The sequence below is a fragment of the Bombina bombina genome, chromosome 5, assembly GCF_027579735.1.
Source record: "Bombina bombina isolate aBomBom1 chromosome 5, aBomBom1.pri, whole genome shotgun sequence".
NCBI lineage: Eukaryota > Metazoa > Chordata > Amphibia > Anura > Bombinatoridae > Bombina > Bombina bombina.
In genome coordinates this window covers 900,150,427-900,163,146 of record NC_069503.1, presented here as the reverse complement: position 1 = coordinate 900,163,146, position 12,720 = coordinate 900,150,427, and positions in this window count along the sequence as shown.

Genomic DNA, 12,720 nt, shown 5'->3' with positions numbered 1-12,720 from the left:
AGGAAAGCGTCCTGTCCTTGCCGCCGTGGTTGTGGGAGGAGGAGGAGGATTACTTTCATCTCTTCCCCTGTTAGATTCCCTTTGTGCTGTGACATCACCCTTATACGCTGTGTAAAGCATAGTTTTTAATTTATTTTTGAAATGCTCCATCCTTTCCATGGTAACATTTCAGGCACTTTATGCTTATACCGGGGGTCTAGTAGCGTGGACACCCAGTACAGGTCATTCTCGTTCAGCTTTTTTATACAAGGGTCCCTCAACAGGCACGAAAGCATGAAAGACCCCATTTGCACAAGGTTGGATGCCGAGCTAATCATGTCCCGTTCCTCGTCCTCACTGATGTCACTGAGAGTATCTTCTTCCCCCCAGCCACGTACAACACCATGGGTACCAGAGAGGTAACAACAACGAGCACCCTGGGATGCCTGTTGTGCTTGGTCTTCCTCCTCCTCCTCAAAGCCACATTCCTCCTCTGACTCCTCTTCCTCACAATCCTCTTCCTGCGTTGCCGCAGGTCCAGCAAGCGATGCTAATAAGGCTGTTTCTGGTGGTGATGGACACCACAACTCTTCCTCTTCACGCTCATCTACGGCCTGATCCAGCACTCTTCGCAGGGCACGCTCCAGGAAGAAAACAAATTGTATGATGTCGCTGATAGTGCCTTCGGTGCGACTGACAAGGTTTGTCACGTCCTCAAAAGGACGCATGAGCCTACAGGCATTGCGCATGAGCGTCCAGTAATTTGCCAAAAAAATCCCCAGCTCCCTAGAGGCTGTCCTAGCACCCCGGTCATACAAATACTCATTAACAGCTTTTTCTTGTTAGAGCAGACAGTCGAACATTAGGAGTGTTGAATTCCACCGTGTCGGGCTGTCGCAAATCAAGCGCCTCACTGGCAGGTTGTTTCGACGCTGGATATCGGACAAGTGCGCCATGGCCGTGTAGGAACGCTTGAAATGGCCACACACCTTCCTGGCCTGCTTCAGGACATCCTGTAAGCCTGGGTACTTATGCACAAAGCATTGTACAATCAGATTACACACATGTGCCATCCACGGCACATGTGTCAACTTGCCCAATTTCAATGCCGCCACCAAATTACTTCCATTGTCAGAAACAACCTTGCCAATCTCCAGTTGGTGCGGAGTCAGCCACTGATCCAACTGTGCGTTCATGGCGGTCAGGAGTGCTGGTGCGGTGTGACTCTCCGCTTTCAGGCAAGTCAACCCCAAGACGGGATGTTGAATAGTAGATGGGGAGCTGGGGGGTGCCGTGATGTGGAGCAAGACGCAGAAGCAGAAGAGGACTCAGCCGAGGAAGAGGTTATGGAAGAGGATGGAGTAGGAGGAGTAGAGGAGGTAGCAGCAGGCCTGCCTGCAAGTCATGGCGGTGTCACCAACTCCTCTGCAGAGCCAGGCATTCCATGCTTGTCAGACGTCAGCAGGTTTACCCAATGCACATTGTAGGTGATATACCTGCCCTGACCATGCTTTGCAGACCAGCTATCAGTGGTCACATGGACCCTTGCCCCAACGCTGTGTGCCAGACATGCCATCACTTCCTTTCGCACAATAGAGTACAGGTTTGGGATTGCCTTTTGTGAAAATAAATTTCTGCCAGGTACCTTCCACTGCGGTGTCCCAATAGATACAATTTTTTTTAAAGCATTAGACTCCACCAGCTTGTATGGTAAAAGCTGGCGGGCTAAGAGTTCAGACAAGCCAGCTGTCAGACGCCGGGCAAGGGGGTGACTTTGAGAAATTGGCTTCTTACGCTCAAACATGTCCTTGACAGACACCTGACTGTGGGCAGATGACCAGGAACTGCTACGGAAGAGAGACTCAATGGAGGATGGTTGAGAGGTGGCAAGGAGGACAGCAGTGGTTGACGTGGCTGAAGATGCTGGAACAGGAGGAGGAGGGCGGCTTTGAGTTTGTGTGCTGCTTCTACTCATGTGTTCTTCCCATCGGCGTTTGTGATGTGAGACCATGTGCCTTTGCAAAGCAGTTGTACCTATGTGGGTGTTGGACTTCCCACAACTCAGTTTCTTTTGGCACAGGTTGCAAATGGCATCACTGTTGTCAGAGGCAGACACACAAAAAAAATGCCACACTGCTGAGCTCTGTGATGACTGCATTCTGGTGGTGGCAACAGCATGCGTTGATGGGCGTCGGCGTGCTGTCTGGCTGACCCCGGGTGCCGATGCATGCTGTCTGACTGTGCCACTAGCTCCTTGCGATGACCTCCCCCTGCTTCCAACTCGTCTCCTCCTCCTCCTCTCTGTCTCCCCATCTGAAGTTTCCCCCTCTTCTTCTTCTCTTCTAGCAGGCACCCACGTGACATCTACCGACACATCATCATCATCATCAACCGCATCACTTGTATCTGACACATCAAGAAAGGAAGCAGCAGCGGGTACAACATCATCATCATCATCATCATCACACCATACCTCCATGTCTGTAATGCTGCCTGACTGAGATATATCACTGTTATCCATATCCTCTGTCAATGATGGTTGCGCATCACTCATTTCTTCCAACTGATGTGTCAATAACTCCTCTGAGAGATCAAGTGAAGCGGCTGTGGTGCTAGTGTTGGTGGTGGCGACAGGCGGGCGAGTGGCACTGGTCACTTGAGAGGTGCCCAAAGCACAGCTGGATGTGGATGGTGCGTCAAGGTTAGGAGGACTAGGAGCGGAAGCTGTAGAAGATTGGGTGTCCTGTGTTAGCCATTCAACTAGGTCCTCCTCAGAACTTTTCGTGTCCCCCCTGGCACCTGGCGTCTGAACAATGTGCATATTTGTAGGGTCTAAAGGAATCACAGCTCCACGACCACAACGTCACCTGCGTGGTGGCCTGTCTCTACCTGTCATTTTTTTTAAATGTACACTTACAATACTATTAAACAAATTATGAGTGGTGGCACTGGGCAAGTGGGCACAGTATACGCTGTAAACCTGACAACAACAAAAAAGACTGATGTTTCAAAGTCAAAAAGTTTTTTTTTAAATATTAAAAGTACTGTGACAACAAATATGATTGGTGGCACTAGTTGGCAAGTGGGCCTGGCTGGCACACATGCTGGGAGGAAGGCAACTGCAATTAGATTACACTAGCTGAGTGATGCTTCACAGTCCAAAAATTTTTTTTTTAAAAAATTGGCAATACTGTTAGAACAAATATGATTAGTGGCACTAGTTGGAAATGGCAAGTGGGCCTGGCACACACGCTGGAAGGCAGGCAACTGCAATTCAATGGCACTAGCAGACTGATGATTCACAGTCAAAAAAGTTATGATTTAAAATATTTTCAATACTGTTACAACAAATATGATTGGTGGCACTAGTTGGCTAGTGGGCCTGGCACACACGCTGGCAGGCAGGAAACTGCAATTCACTTGCACTAGCAGACTGATGATTCACAGTCTAAGAATTTTTTATTTTAAATATTTACAATACTGTTAGAACAAATATGATTGGTGTAACTAGTTGGCAAGTGGGCCTGGCACACACGCTGGCAGGCAGGCAACTGCAATTCAATGGCACTAGTAGCAGACTGATGATTCACAGTCAAAAAAGTTTTGATTTAAAATATTTTCAATAATGTTACAACAAATATGATTGGTGGCACTAGTTGGCTAGTGGGCCTGGCACACACGCTGGCAGGCAGGAAACTGCAATTCAATTGCACTAGTAGACTGATGATTCACAATCTAAGAAATTTTTATTTTAAAAATTTAAAATACTGTTAGAACAAATATGATTGGTGTAACTAGTTGGCAAGTGGGCCTGGCACACACGCTGGCAGGCAGGCAACTGAAATTCAATGGCACTAGTAGCAGACTGATGATTCACTGTCAAAAAAGTTTTGATTTAAAATATTTTCAATACTGTTACAACAAATATGATTGGTGGCACTAGTTGGCTAGTGGGCCTGGCACACATGCTGGCAGGCAGGAAACTGCAATTCAATTGCACTAGCAGACTGATGATTCACAATCTAAGAATTTTTTATTTTAAATATTTACAATACTGTTAGAACAAATATGATTGGTGTAACTAGTTGGCAAGTGGGCCTGGCACACACGCTGGCAGGCAGGCAACTGCAATTCAATGGTACTAGCAGACTGATGATTCACTGTCAAAAAAGTTTTGATTTAAAATATTTTCAATACTGTTACAACAAATATGATTGGTGGCACTAGTTGGCTAGTGGGCCTGGCACACACGCTGGCAGGCAGGAAACTGCAATTCAATTGCACTAGCAGACTGATGATTCACAGTCTAAGAATTTTTTATTTTAAATATTTACAATACTGTTAGAACAAATATGATTGGTGTAGCTAGTTGGCAAGTGGGCCTGGCACACATGCTGGCAGGCAGGCAACTGCAATTCAATGGCACTAGTAGCAGACTGATGATTCACTGTCAAAAAAGTTTTGATTTAAAATATTTTCAATACTGTTACAACAAATATGATTGGTGGCACTAGTTGGCTAGTGGGCCTGGCACACACGCTGGCAGGCAGGAAACAGCAATTCAATTGCACTAGCAGACTGATGATTCACAATCTAAGAATTTTTTATTTTAAATATTTACAATACTGTTAGAACAAATATGATTGGTGTAACTAGTTGGCAAGTGGCCTGGCACACACGCTGGCAGGCAGGCAACTGCAATTCATTGGCACTAGCAGACTGATGATTCACAGTCAAAAATTTTTTTATTTTAAATATTTACAATACTGTTATAACAAATATGATTGGTGGCAATAGTTGGCAGCAAGTGGGCCTGGCACACACGCTGGCAGGCAGGCAGGCATCTGCAATTAGATTACACTAGCAGACTGATCTTTCACAGTCAAAAAATATTTTTTTTTTAATATTTACACTACTGTTATAACAAATATGATTGGTGGCACTAGTTGGCAAGTGGGCCTCGCACACACGCTGGCAGGCAGGCAACTGCAATTCAATTGCACTAGCAGGCTGATGATTCACAGTCAAAAAAGTTTTTATTTTAAATATTTACACTACTGTTATAACAAATATGATTCGTGGCACTAGTTGGAAAGTGGGCCTGGCACACACGCTGGCAGACAGGCAACTGCAATTAAATAACAATAGCAGACTGATGTAACAGTTTGTTTTTAAAAAAGTTACAATAATGTTACAACAGATAGGAGTGATGGCACTCAGGATAGAACTAGGCACAGTATGTGCTGGCAGCCTGACACACAGGCTGGCACTAGTGGTGGCGGGCTGGCCTGTAAACTAAAATTAAATAACACTAGAAGACTGATGTAAAAGTTTTTTTTTTACAAAATTTAAACTAATGTTACACCAGATAGGAGTGGTGGACTGGCACTGAGGATGGAAGTAGGCACAGTATATGCTGGCAGCCTGACACACAGGCTGGCACTAATGGCAGCCAGGCTGGCCTGGCAACTAAAATTAAATAATACTAGAAGAGGACTGATGTAAAAAAATTTTTTTTAAATGTTACACTAATGTTACACCAGATATAAGTGGTGGAAAAAAGAGCTATTAATCACACTATATGATGTGGGCCAGAAACACACAGGCCTGATGGAAAATGAAATTAGATTACACTAGCAAAATGATTTAATTTTTTTTTTATTTAAAATAATGTTAAGCAAATATGAGTTGTGGCTGCTAGGTAGGGCAGCAATTAACCACAGTATGCTGTGTAAGTCAAAAACACACAGGCCTGATAGAAAATGAAATTAGATTACACTAGCAAAATGATTTCAAAGTTTTTTTTTAAATTTAAAATAATGTTAAGCAGATATGAGTGGTGGCTGGCTGCTGCTAGGACAGCAATTAACCACAGTATGCTGAGTAAGCCAGAAACACACAGGCCTGATAGAAAATAAAATTAGATTACACTAGCAAAATGATTTAAACGTTTTTTAGAAAAATTTAAAATAATGTTAAGCAGATATGAGTCGTGGCTGCTAGGTAGGGCAGCAATTAACCACAGTATGCTGTGTAAGTCAGAAACACACAGGCCTGATAGAAAATGAAATTAGATTACACTAGCAAAATGATTTAAACGTTTTTTTTTTATTTAAAATAATGTTAAGCAGATATGAGTTGTGGCTGCTAGGTAGGACAGCAATTAACAACAGTATGCTGTGTAAGTCAAAAACACACAGGCCTGATAGAAAATGAAATTAGATTACACTAGCAAAATGATTTCAAAGTTTTTTTTTAAATTTAAAATAATGTTAAGCAGATATGAGTGGTGGCTGGCTGCTGCTAGGACAGCAATTAACCACAGTATGCTGAGTAAGCCAGAAACACACAGGCCTGATAGAAAATAAAATTAGACTACACTAGCAAAATGATTTAAACGTTTTTTAGAAAAATTTAAAATAATGTTAAGCAGATATGAGTGGTGGCTGCTAGGTAGGGCAGCAATTAACCACAGTATGCTGTGTAAGTCAGAAACACACAGGCCTGATAGAAAATGAAATTAGATTACACTAGCAAAATTATTTAAACGGTTTTTTTTTAAATTTAAAAAAATGTTAAGCAGATATGAGTCGTGGCTGCTAGGTAGGGCAGCAATTAACCACAGTATGCTGTGTAAGTCAGAAACACACAGGCCTGATAGAAAATGAATTTAGATTACACTAGCTAAATGATTTAAACGTTTTTTTAGAAAAATTTAAAATAATGTTAAGCAGATATGAGTTGTGGCTGCTAGGTAGGGCAGCAGTTAACCACAGTATGCTGTGTAAGTCAGAAACACACAGGCCTGATAGAAAATGAAATTAGATTACACTAGCAAAATTATTTAAAAGTTTTTATTTTAAATTTAAAATAATGTTAAGCAGATATGAGTGGTGGCTGCTAGGTAGGGCAGCAATTAACCACAGTATGCTGTGTAAGTCAGAAACACACAGGCCTGATAGAAAATGAAATTAGATTACACTAGCAAAATTATTTCAAAGTTTTTTTTTAAATTTAAAATAATGTTAAGCAGATATGAGTGGTGGCTGGCTGCTGCTAGGATAGCAATTAACCACAGTATGCTGAGTAAGCCAGAAACACACAGGCCTGATAGAAAATAAAATTAGATTACACTAGCAAAATGATTTAAACTTTTTTTAGAAAAATTTAAAAAAATGTTAAGCAGATATGAGTCGTGGCTGCTAGGTAGGGCAGCAATTAACCACAGTATGCTGTGTAAGTCAGAAACACACAGGCCTGATAGAAAATGAATTTAGATTACACTAGCAAAATGATTTAAACGTTTTTTTAGAAAAAATTAAAATAATGTTAAGCAGATAAGAGTTGTGGCTGCTAGGTAGGGCAGCAGTTAACCACAGTATGCTGTGTAAGTCATAAACACACAGGCCTGATAGAAAATGAAATTAGATTACACTAGCAAAATTATTTAAAAGTTTTTATTTTAAATTTAAAATAATGTTAAGCAGATATGAGTGGTGGCTGCTAGGTAGGGCAGCAATTAACCACAGTATGCTGTGTAAGTCAGAAACACACAGGCCTGATAGAAAATGAAATTAGATTACACTAGCAAAATAATTTCAAAGTTTTGTTGGTTAAATTTAAACTAATGTTAAGCAGATATCAGTGGTGGCACTAATCACAGTATATGCTGTGAGCCTAACACACAGGCTGAAAGCCAGGCAAATGCAAATAAAAATACAAAGAAAAAAAAAAAAAACGACTTAAGTTATAGCCCTAAAAAGGCTTTTTGGGGTGCTGTCCTTACGGCAGAGATTAGATGAGTCCTTCAGGACTGCAGTGGACACTAAATACACTAGCCTAGCTATCTATTTCCCTATTATGTCAGCAGCAGCAACACTAAAAGCTCCTCTCACTAAGAAAGCAAGATCGTAATGAGTCTAAAATGGCTGCTGCCAAGGAGCTGGGAGGGTCTGTGAGGGAGTGTCTGCTGCTGATTGGCTCAAATGTGTCAGAAGGCTGTGACATACAGGGTCAAAGTTTCCTCAATGATGACACATAGGGGGCGGATCGAACATCGCATATGTTCGCCCGCAGCGGTGAACACAAACAAGCTATGTTCGCAGTGAACTGTTCTCCGGCGAACAGTTCACCACATCACTACAGATGACTTCAGATATTTATTGCAGGGGAATCACGTAGTTCAGTTGAGATTTCTGCTTAAAAAAGTCATAGTAAAAATAATTGTGCAGATAAAAGAATTCACAATACAGATACAATAAAAGTTCCAGTTAAAATCACTTTAAAATTAGTGCCTATATATCACCTAATGCGTTTAGAAGGTAAGTGAATATGTCCTTCTTCAGAGGTTAAGTCATATGTGTGTATCTCAGACTTTTAAAGATGAAGGATGTGGCTTGCCTCCCAGCTGTAATTGATACTGATTTGTTGGTTAAGGTCACGTGTAACGTGACATATAAGTTCCATTTACAGGGAGTGCAGAATTATTAGGCAAATTAGTATTTTGACCACATCATCCTCTTTATGCATGTTGTCTTACTCCAAGCTGTATAGGCTCGAAAGCCTACTACCAATTAAGCATATTAGGTGATGTGCCTCTCTGTAATGAGAAGGGGTGTGGTCTAATGACATCAACACCCTATATCAGGTGTGCATAATTATTAGGCAACTTCCTTTCCTTTGGCAAAATGGGTCAAAAGAAGGACTTGACAGGCTCAGAAAAGTCAAAAATAGTGAGATATCTTGCAGAGGGATGCAGCACTCTTAAAATTGCAAAGCTTCTGAAGCGTGATCATCGAACAATCAAGTGTTTCATTCAAAATAGTCAACAGGGTCGCAAGAAGCGTGTGGAAAAACCAAGGCGCAAAATAACTGCCCATGAACTGAGAAAAGTCAAGCGTGCAGCTGCCAAGATGCCACTTGCCACCAGTTTGGCCATATTTCAGAGCTGCAACATCACTGGAGTGCCCAAAAGCACAAGGTGTGCAATACTCAGAGACATGGCCAAGGTAAGAAAGGCTGAAAGACGACCACCACTGAACAAGACACACAAGCTGAAACGTCAAGACTGGGCCAAGAAATATCTCAAGACTGATTTTTCTAAGGTTTTATGGACTGATGAAATGAGAGTGAGTCTTGATGGGCCAGATGGATGGGCCCGTGGCTGGATTGGTAAAGGGCAGAGAGCTCCAGTCCGACTCAGACGCCAGCAAGGTGGAGGTGGAGTACTGGTTTGGGCTGGTATCATCAAAGATGAGCTTGTGGGGCCTTTTCGGGTTGAGGATGGAGTCAAGCTCAACTCCCAGTCCTACTGCCAGTTTCTGGAAGACACCTTCTTCAAGCAGTGGTACAGGAAGAAGTCTGCATCCTTCAAGAAAAACATGATTTTCATGCAGGACAATGCTCCATCACACGCGTCCAAGTACTCCACAGCGTGGCTGGCAAGAAAGGGTATAAAAGAAGAAAATCTAATGACATGGCCTCCTTGTTCACCTGATCTGAACCCCATTGAGAACCTGTGGTCCATCATCAAATGTGAGATTTACAAGGAGGGAAAACAGTACACCTCTCTGAACAGTGTCTGGGAGGCTGTGGTTGCTGCTGCACGCAATGTTGATGGTGAACAGATCAAAACACTGACAGAATCCATGGATGGCAGGCTTTTGAGTGTCCTTGCAAAGAAAGGTGGCTATATTGGTCACTGATTTGTTTTTGTTTTGTTTTTGAATGTCAGAAATGTATATTTGTGAATGTTGAGATGTTATATTGGTTTCACTGGTAAAAATAAATAATTGAAATGGGTATACATTTGTTTTTTGTTAAGTTGCCTAATAATTATGCACAGTAATAGTCACCTGCACACACAGATATCCCCCTAAAATAGCTAAAACTAAAAACAAACTAAAAACTACTTCCAAAAATATTCAGCTTTGATATTAATGAGTTTTTTGGGTTCATTGAGAACATGGTTGTTGTTCAATAATAAAATTAATCCTCAAAAATACAACTTGCCTAATAATTCTGCACTCCCTGTATGCTTGTCATGTATGGAATGTGTGTTGTGTAAAATAACGCTGACACCTGAACTAAATGCGATCTGGTTGGTTCTGTCATTTACCGGGTTGCTGCTCATCCCCATTCGTTGGTTTTGGTCACATGTAAGGTGACTTTAAGAAATCAGCTGATCCGATCGTATTGTATGTGTGTATGTTGTGCTTTTTTATGGCGCTTAAATTTCATTGGTTATAGTATGTCACATGTAATGTGACGTTTGCTGTAGACAGCTGTTTTTAACATCTGTTTTTAACAGATTATAGACACTCGTATAGTCTAAGCGTCAGTTGCCAATATCATACTTTATCAAAGTTGTATTTGTGATCTTTTTTTTTTTTTTTTTTAATATATATTTATTGAGGTAGCAATGACAAACAAGAACAAACTTATACAATTGTCATGGCAATGCGCCTTTCAATATACATCCTTACTTATACATTTAACACAAAAGGCATATCCTAGAAACCATAAACATTAAGGACTCCCAAACCATAAGGATGCATAACCTGCCATGAGTGGCACCTCTTTTTACAAACTAACATTTTCCGTTGGACATCAAACATGTAATTTTGGCACATGTTATTTTCCAGTATACATATACAACATAATAATATATAAACAGCAAAACCTAATTATCTCTGCAGGCTGACTGCCTGCGTAAATACAACATAATATTACATATTCTCTGAATTGAAACCGATCTCTTTTTTCCCCTTTTTTTTCTTTTTTCCCTCTCTTTCCTTCCTTTATAATAGCTCTCTTGCCTAATTAACTTATGTCATATCAGGTTAGTTCAATATCTTACTTATTCACTTTCGGATATAACTTGACCTTATTTTCCACAATTGTACTTATATCCGTCTCTCTTAAGCGGCAGTGTATATATTAGAGAAACAACAACAACAAAAAACCATGTCACTGCCCAAAAACTACCTAAAAACAGCAAGAAAAGAAGAAAAAAAAGAGAAAACCTGTATTCTCTGAACCTGGGTTTCGCTTACAGAACCATTAATATGCGTATTCCACCTTGCGTTCGTTGATATTTTTAGACTTTTACTGAATTATAACCTTATCAGTTGGGTTTTACTTATCCCGTCTTTTGTTCTCTGTCTTCCTCTTGTTATACTAAGGTTTCTATATGTTCCCTCAAGCCTAACTAGCTTTATATATTAAGATTTATCCTAAATGTGGCCCTGAAGTAAAGGGAAAAAATACCTCACAGTCTAGAGTTATGCTGCATACACTGATTGGTCTCTGTAACCAAAAAGATTCCTCTATGTGAAATTAAAAAGAGACATAACACCCAATCTGGGGAGGGAGGGGGAAGCGGGAGGAGAGAAAAAAAACAAAAAAACTGAAAACAATCGTGCTTGTTGAATTAGATATTTTGTTATCCATTAAGCCTCTCAGTTAACCAGAGTCTGGGTAATACCCCAGCAATTATCAAATTTAGAAATGGAACTGCATTCTGAAAAGGCTCCAGGAAACGAACCTGCTGTTCTGGGGCCCACGAACTAATCAGACTTCCCCATTTTTTGAAATAGCTTTTATATTGTTTTTCTGAATCGCTTTTAAGATTCTGCCTTTCCACCATCATCTGGGTTTTAATAATATTACTAACTTCCCTAATACTAGGGACTTCTCTTTGTCTCCATTTTTTGAAAAGCAGACTGCGTGCCACCAATATCACTATATTGATCAGCTGTCTGTCACCCACATTGGCTGAATTTTTAAAAAAAAAATATGTGCTCTGCCTGTAACTCACTTTTACTCTGAAGGTAGCAATTCAGCCAGTACTGAACCTTTGCCCAGTACTGCCTGACTTTAGGACACGTCCACAGGCAGTGAAAAAGATCTGCCCCTGCCTTTGTACATCTAAAGCAATTCCCGGCCTTCGCCTCCGTCCATTTAGCCATTCTCATTGGGGTCAAATAATAATTATTTATCACTTTGCGCTGAGACTCCCTCCAACTAATACATGCGGTTGCCTCTGCTGCCAACTTTATGCTTCCAACTATCTCCTCAGCTTGCAACCTATCGAAATATTTGTTAAATTTATCTTTTACTTTATTAATATGTATCGGCCCTTTCATGTTTAATATTTTTTGATACCACCAGGAAATTGAGCGTTTCCCTGCTTGGTAAAGTTTTAAGCCTGGAGCTATTTGGCCAATCCCCACTCAACTGTCACCTCCCTATTGACTTTTTCAATAAAGTGTCGTACCTGCAGATAGGCATAAAAGTTATTAGCTGGCAGCTAGAATTGCTCTGCTACACTCTGAAAAGTGCAGGTTTGTCCTCCCCGGTTAGTTTTCAGCTGGGCAAAATAACTCAAACCCTTCTCCCTCCATTCGGAGAACACTGCCTGGTTAATACCTGGTGGAAAATTGACACACCCGCTAATCGGTAGAAACGGAGACACTCAAAATTCTTGTCCTACTAGGAGGCAGTATAGCTGCCATCCTTTGATGATATTAACAAAAGTTGGCATTACTTCTATATTCTGTGGTAACTTCCTGTATGGGTAGTGTAGCATAGCTTGTGGGCTGAAAGGTCTAATCAATTCGGCATCTAAATTATAATACGTTACATAGTCTGCTTTTGTAAGCCAGTCTAATCCGAATTTTGCCAGCGCTATTAAGTTATAGTATTTAATATTAGGAATAGCAAACCCTGCATATTGTTTTA